At 41.6% G+C, this 8,193-nt stretch overlaps 1 long non-coding RNA gene across 1 annotated transcript; it reads left to right on the forward strand.

The window, feature by feature from the left end:
• Positions 1-872: 872 nt before the first annotated feature.
• On the forward strand, positions 873-7,978 carry LOC149433845 (uncharacterized). The gene is made up of 2 exons (XR_016308839.1): positions 873-3,134; positions 7,822-7,978. It is a non-coding gene; the product is annotated as an uncharacterized LOC149433845 (long non-coding RNA).
• The last annotated feature ends 215 nt before the right edge of the window (positions 7,979-8,193 follow it).

Genomic DNA, 8,193 nt, shown 5'->3' on the forward strand with positions numbered 1-8,193 from the left:
CCAGCTGCCTGGAGATCATTGACAAGATCCTCACGTGTAGTTCTGGGATGATTCCTCACTGTTCTCATGATCATTGACACTCCACGAGGTGAGATCTTGCATGGTGCACCAGACCTAGGGAGACTGACACTTGTTTTGTGTTTCTTCCATTTGTGAATGATTGCATCAACTGTTGTCACCTTCTCACCAAGCTGCTTGGCCATAGTTTGGTAGCCCAGTCCAGCCTTGTGTAGGTCTACCATCTTGTCCCTGACATCCTTGGACGGCTCTTTGGTCTTTGCCATGGTAGAGAGTTTGGAATCTGATGGTTTGATTGCTCCTGTGGACAGGTGTCTTTTATACAGGTCACACAATGAGATTAGTAGCACTCCCTTTAAGAGACTGCTTCTATTCTCAGCTTGTTACCTGTATGAGAGACACCTGGGAGCCAGAAATCCTGCTGAATGATAGGGGATCAAATCCTTCTTTCCCTCATGAACATGCAGATCCGTCATCATTTGTTAGACGCATTTCTGCTGAATTTGTTGTTGTATTCTGTCTCTCAGTGTTACACCGAACATTCCATTGTTAGACCGATCATTTCTGTGTGAGGGGCGAACATTCCATTGTTAGACCGATCATTTCTGTGTGAGGGGCGAACATTCCATTGTTAGACCGATCATTTCTGTGTGAGGGGCGAACATTCAACATCAGCCGGGGAGCAAATACACATTTCCTTCACTGTAGATGTTTGATTTTGTTCTCGTATATTTGTATCTTTCTTACCCACTTGCGGACCGCCCAACATTGCTGCTTGTTTCTGGTTTTAGGGCCCTAACTCCCTCTGTGATTGTATAAAGCGGGGTTTTGTCAGCAAGTCCTGGCCAACGATTCTTTATTTTTTGCATATTTGTCTCACTTAAATTATTCTCGAAAACCTTCCTGGATCAAATACTTATTTCCTTCACTGTAAAAGTAAACATTTCCAAATGCTAAACATGTGCAGAACAAAAAAAATGTGTTTCATTTTGGAGCGATTGGGAAAGTTAATCATTTTTGCTTTGTTGCATTCGTAACAAAATGTGTTTAGTTGTTTTCGACCGAATTCTAATTTTTTACAGAACATAATGAATCGATCCAAATTCATTGTGAGGAATAGCTGGTTCTATTCTATTTGAAATTCGAATGTTGGAAGGCGGTTATATTCTCTCTTTTCTATTCTATTTTTTATTTCATTGTATTTTATTTTCTATTCTTTCCTATGCTATTCTATTCTTTTTATATTCTGTTTTATTCTATTCAAAAACACTAATACACGATCTTTGAAGGAAATCAGTAATATGTTTACAGTTCAAATTTGTTTTCAAATTAGTTTACAAATTCGATTTAGTTTATTTCGGACTAAATTTTGTTTAGTTATTTTGGATTCGATGAAATTCGATTCTGTTATAATTTGGAAATTTAAATATATATCCGAATATGAAAATAATGAAATAATGAAATAATGAAAATTTAGTCCCAGTTTTGATTCGGAGCAAAGACAATAGCACATGTCTACCAAATGCTAACAAGTGTGTACCAGGTACAGGGAGCAAAGGAGAGATCAACCATAGAAAGAGCTGATCAGCCGAAGGAAGGGTTGATGGATCAATCAAAGGAAGTGTATCTATGCTGATGCGACTTCTGTGAGATACCATGAAAGTCTATGGGACTGAATTCTCACCAGGAACCTTTTCCAAAATCGCACTGCACCAGGTTGATTAGAAGGGCACCACTGAATATAATGTGAATTCCCGTGTCCTGCAATTATGTAAATGGCGGCTTGTGAACCTCCCACAGGTGAGTAGCATTTTTTATGCATTTTTCAATTGGATCGTAACCTGTGACTGGTTGGCTGTTAGGCTTCTTGCACACTGATCCCCCACAAAAACATGGTGCAAGCGCATATTTGTTTTTGCCGTGTGTTTACCGTGTTCTCTGAGCCTTTTTTTAAAGGACACGTGACTTAACCATTTGCCCCCCTGAGGATTTGTTCCTCTTCCTGACCAGGACATTTTTTGCGATATGGCACTGTGTTACTATAATTGACATTTGTGCGGTCATCCAACGCTGCACCCAAATTAAATTTATGTACCGGGGGTCTCAAACGGTGTTAACTGTGTGCTGTGTGTGTGCTTCACTGTAAGCATGCTGCTATGCAGAGCCATACAAATCAGTGTGCAAGAGCTGACAGGGGAGAGATCTGTATTGTTTATACACAGATCTCTCCTCTGTCGGAGATACTCAGCAATCACCGGGTGCTGGCGACTAATCACTGACCAGATTATTGACAGCCGAGGCCGTGACCCAGAACTGCAAAATCACATATATCTACGTGATTTTGCGCACCCGTAGTGCCCTGTAGCCGTATTTCTGCTATAGGGCAGAGCGGAACTGGTTAAAAAATGCACCAAAAATGCCAAAGTGTTTTTCAGGCATTTTCCATTGATTTCAATGGGAAGAGGCGTTTTTGGGTTTTTTTTATAAACTGAACAAACATGTCCCAAAGATGCTGAAAGCCCCAGCGTGAAAACATATATACACACACACAGACATACATAGACACACACAGACATAGACACAGACACACACACACATACAGACATGACACACACAGACATACAAAGACACATACAGACATACACAGACACACACATACGTAGACACAGACACACACAGACATACATAGACACACACAGTCAAACAGACAGATACAGACAGACATACGTAGACACGCAGACAGACACACACAGACATACATACACACACACGCACACACAGACACACACACATACATAGACACACACAGACAGACATAGAGACACACAAAGACACACAGACAGATACACAGACATGCATAGGGAAGCATTTTTCTGGCACTTTTTTTAACTGCTTCAAAAACTCCTCCATGTGAACGTCGTCTTGCAGTAAAATAAATGCTGTGTGATTGCAGCAATAGGTTTATTATAGTCAGTATGTTGGGGAGTGACTAATATTACATCTCTTCTGCTTTTCTCTTGTAGGTGTGCCAAAGGTGATATTTTCTCTTCTAATCATTTTAGTTTCATCAATGTTGCTTTTATATTGGATACTTTTCTGGAGAAATTTCAACACAGGTAAGTGTCTGACAGTTTATACAACCAATATGGAGTGTAAGGGTATCAATAGGGAGAGATTTATTAGATTAATGGGGATCCAGCCATCCTAAGGAAACAAAACATTTACCATCTTCTGTATATATCATATATAAACTATTGCAGAAATTGTGGGAGGTTTCCGATATGTTTGCCGACATCCTTATTACAGAATTCAGCCACAAACCCCCCTATATAAGTGTGCGATTTGTGAGGAAATGGGATTATTTATTATTTTATTGAGTTGCACCTCTTTATAGATTTCTGTGGGGGCCGTATGGTGAGGAAGACTTACCCAGCTGAGGACTGTACAATATTTCATCCTTTCCCCTCTATTTGGGTGTTTCGTGTTTTCTGTCATCCAATCCGGTGGGATCAATACATTAGTTTGTGGTTTACAGTTGCAAGAAAAAGTATGTGAACCCCTTGGGATTACGTGGAGTTTTGCATGAATTGGGCATAAAATGTGCTCTGAACGGCATCTAAGTCACAACAATAGAAGAACACAGTCTACTGAAGATAATACTACACAAATATTAGATGTTGCCATGGTTTAATTGCACATAACATGTAAACATTCACAGTGCAGGGAGGAAAAAGTATGTGAAGCCCTAGATTAATGACTTCTGCCAGAGATAATTGGAGCCAGGAGTGAGCCAACTTTGACTCCAATCAGTGTGATGATATTGGATGTGTTGCTGACACCTGTTTTGGGTTTACTGGTTTCAAGAAGCACTGTCTGATGTGAACCATGCCTCGCAGAAAAGAGCTATCAGAAGACATACGATCAAGAATTGCTGACTTGCATGAAGCTGGAAAGGGTTACAAAAGTATCTCCAAAAGCCTTGATGTTCATGTATCCACGGTAAGACAGACTGTCTACAAATGGAGAAAGTTTAGCACTGTTGCTACTCTCCCTAGGCGTGGTCGTCCTGTAAAAATGACTGCAAGAGCACAGCGCAGAATGCTGCATGAGGTAAAGAAGAATCCCAGAGTGTCAGCTAAAGACCTACAGAAATCTCTGGCACATACTAACATTTTTGTTGACACATCTACAATAAGGAAAACATTAAACAAGAATGGAGTACATGGGAGGACACCACGGAGGAAGCCATTGCTGTCCAAAAAGAAGATTGCAGCACGTTTGAAGTTTGCAAAAGAGCACCTGGATGTTCCACAGCACTACTGGCAAAATATACTGCGGACAGATGAAACCAAGATTGAGTTGTTTGGGAAGAACACACAACACTATGTGTGGAGAAAAAAAGGCACAGCACACCAACATCAAAACCTCATCCCCATTGTAAAACATGGCGGAGGGAGCATCATGGTTTGGGGCTGCTTTGCTGCCCCAGGGCCTGGATGGATTGTTGTCATTGATGGGAAAATGAATTCCAGAGTTTATCGAGACATTTTGCAGGAAAACGTACGACCATCTGTCCACCAACTGAAGCTCTGCAGAGGATGGGTGAGGCAACAGGACAATGACCCAAAGCATACAAGTAATTCAACAAAACAATGGCTGCAACAGCACAGAATACGCCTTCTGGAGTGGCCCAGTCAGAGTCCTGACCTCAACCCGATTGAAATGCTGTGGCATGACCTTAAGAGAGCGATTCACACCAGACATCCCAAGAATATTGCTACACTGAAACAGTTTTGTGAAGAGGAGTGGTCCAAAATGACTCCAGATCGTTGTGCAGGTCTGATCTGCAACTACAGGAAACGTTTGGTTGAGGTTATTGCTGCCAAAGGAGGGTCAACCAGTTATTAAGTCCAAAGGTTCACATACTTTTTCCTCCCTGCACTGTGAATGTTTACATGTTATGTGCAATTAAACCATGGCAACATCTAATGTTTGTGTAGTATTATGTTCAGCAGACAGTGTTCTTCTATTGTTGTGACTTAGATGATGTTCAGAGCACATTTTATGCCCAATTCATGCAAAACTCCACGTAATCCCAAGGGGTTCACATACTTTTTCTTGCAACTGTATATATATAATAGACATAGACAAGCCACACCTTCTGGGGGGGGGTGGAGACCCCTTCCTACTTCTTTTATTTTTTTGGGGGGAATTCTAATGTGGTGTTATTTGGTCATAATGCTCTCAGCAATGCCTTATCTTGATTGAGCTGTGAGTATTAATAACCCCTCGCCCTCCAGAGGATTCCCCCCCTTCCTGATCAGGCCATTTTTTGCAATATGGTGCTGCGCTACTTTAACTGACAATTGCGCGGTCATGCAACGCTGCACCCAAATGAAATATATGTCTTTTTTTCCCCACAAATCCACATTAGCTTTCTTTCGGTGGTGTTTGATCGCCTGTGCAGTTCTTATTTTATGCAATAGAAACAGAAAAAATGACAATTTTGAAAAATATGTATTTTTTTTACTTCTTGCTCTAAAACATTTCAACTAAAAAATTTTAAAAATCAAATTTCATCATAAATTTAGGCCAGAATGTACTCTGCTCCATGTCTTTACTAAAAAAATATCCCAATACATAATGAATTGGTTTATGTGAAAGTTATAACATCTACAAATGGCGGTATAGATACTGGAATTTCTTTTTATAATAGTAATGGCGGCGATCAGCGACTTATAGCGGGACTGCGGCGGGCATTCTGACACTAACTCACTCTGACTGCCACTGACACCCCCAGTGACACTAATACAGTGATCAGTGCTAAGAAAAAGCACTGACACTGTACTAATGGCATTGGGCAGGAAGGGGTTAACATCTGGGGCGATCAAAGGAATAACTGTGTGCTGTTTTTTACTAGGGAGACATGCTGTACAGAGAGATACAAAGCAGCATGTCCTCGCTGACAGGAGAGAGACCTGTGTTGTTTACATACAGACCTCTCCCCTGTTGCTGTTATTCAGTGGTCGCTGTGTATCGGCGGGGAATCTCCAGCTGGGACCAACAGCCATAACCGCCAATGGCAGCACAGGTAAGGTGGTGCATGCATGCGCGCCCCTACCCAGAAATGTGCCATCACTTGTATATATACGTGATTTTGCGCAGCCCTGCCTCCCTGTAGCAGTATTTGTGCTATAGGGTGATGGGGAAGCGGTTAAACTTCAGTTGTATTGTTCATACAGTTATGTTCAAAATAATTGCAGTCAGACATTACTAACCGGATCAGTCACTGTTTTTGGTGGAAATGATATTTCTACATGGCAAATAATTTCCTAGCAGGTGTAGTAGAGTAATAGAAATCCAACAGACCCGACAGTCATGACATGCATGCTGCTGATTCTGTGTCATTGAATCACTCATTGAAAGGGGCGTGTTCACAATAATAGCAGTGTGGAGTTCTATTAGTGAGGTCATTCATTCTTTGAAAAACAGGTGGCAATTATTGCCCTTATTTAAGGAAGGAAGGCAGCAAATGTTGGACATGCTGGTTACAGTGCATTTCTCTCTGAAATTCTGAGGAAAATGGGTCGTTCCAGACATTGTTAAGAAGAACAGCTTACCTTGATTAAAAAGTTGATTGGAGGGGAAAACATATAAAGAAGTGCAGAAAATGATCGGCTGCTCAGCTAAAATGATCCCAAATGCTTTAAAATGGCAACCAAAACCTGAAAGACGTGGAAGAAAGCGAAAAACTACCATTGGAATGGATAGAATAATAGCCAAAATGGGGCGGACTCAGCCAACAATCAGCTCCAGGAAGATGAAAGAAGGTGTGACGTTCCCTGTGAGGACTGTTACAATTAGAAGACGCCTATGTGAAGCCAAGCTATCTGCAAGAAGTCCCCGCAAAGTCCCACTGTTGGGAAAAAGACGTGTGCTGAAGAGGTTACAATCTGCCAAAGAGCAAAGGTGTTCAAGTCAAACCGGGACTTTTCATTTTCCAGGTATAAAAAGGGATGCTAGTGTGGCTGTACTACACATAGTAGTAAGTGGCAAGTGTGTCCTGTTACTGATAGGTGGCGTAACATGTTGCAGGCCAGTCCAGAGAGTGTTAATCAAGATGGCGGACAACAGTGTTAGTGTGTGCATGGAACAGCTTGTGGTGATTCTTGTGAACGAAGGCGTAAAACCCGCAGGGACATCAAGCTCAGTACGATGATGAGACCCTCAGCCGCAGTAAGACATTTGAATGGTGTAAATGTTTCAAAGATGGCCATCCGTCCATCAGTGATGATCCCGGGCTTGGTGGTTCCCAGCCCACAGCAGTCATTCCTGTGTACATTCAGCACGTGGAACGCCTGGTCCTGGATCATCGATCTTGAAATCGCACAAGACGAATCTTTCCGTGGGAACGGTGAACTTAATGATGAGGGAGTGAAGCCGGCTGTCCTAGGATGGGTCAGGCGGACAAATCTTCTATACCGAAGCTGTCAAGGCATTAGTTACACACTGGGATAAATGTAGCAGGGGAGTATTTAAAAAAAAATAAATGCAGTTTCCACTCCATTAAATTTGTTCTTTTATTATATAAACTCAAAAGACTGCTTTGACTTGAACGCCCCTCGTTAGGTGAACAATATTGTACTATTGACAAGCAGAGGATAGCAGACACCTTTAGCCCAATACAGACAAGAAATGGCGCAGTATTAAAAACACAAACGCCTCCATCCAGATTATCAGATCTATTTGTACCCTGTTCTGTTACAAGAGACTTTAACAAATAACACATGTGTTCATTTTCAGGAGAGAAATCCAATTTATAGAGAAGATGGAACAAGCGTGTTATAACTGAATCTGTAATATTTCTGGAACAAATCTGATCGGGATCTTCGATGTACAACAAATCCCGTGCTGGAGTCCTGGACACATCATAGACTCTAAAGTTGGACTGTGAAAAACATTTTGTTATTTTGTGGTTTGGGGTTACTACCCATTAGCTGACACTCGGATTGCTACGCACGGCCAAAACACTTCATTTAAGAACACCGGGCCTGTGTAGTGCGCTCTGTCCTTCTGCCCCATTGTTGGTCCTCATTATAACTCGCTGGTATTTGTAGCTATAATAGCTGCTGCTGTAAAAAGACCAAAAATAACAATCGGTCCGACACAGTGGGG

The sequence above is a fragment of the Staurois parvus genome, unplaced genomic scaffold (assembly GCF_062004578.1).
Source record: "Staurois parvus isolate SC_StPar_1 unplaced genomic scaffold, SC_StPar_1.0 ptg001902l, whole genome shotgun sequence".
NCBI lineage: Eukaryota > Metazoa > Chordata > Amphibia > Anura > Ranidae > Staurois > Staurois parvus.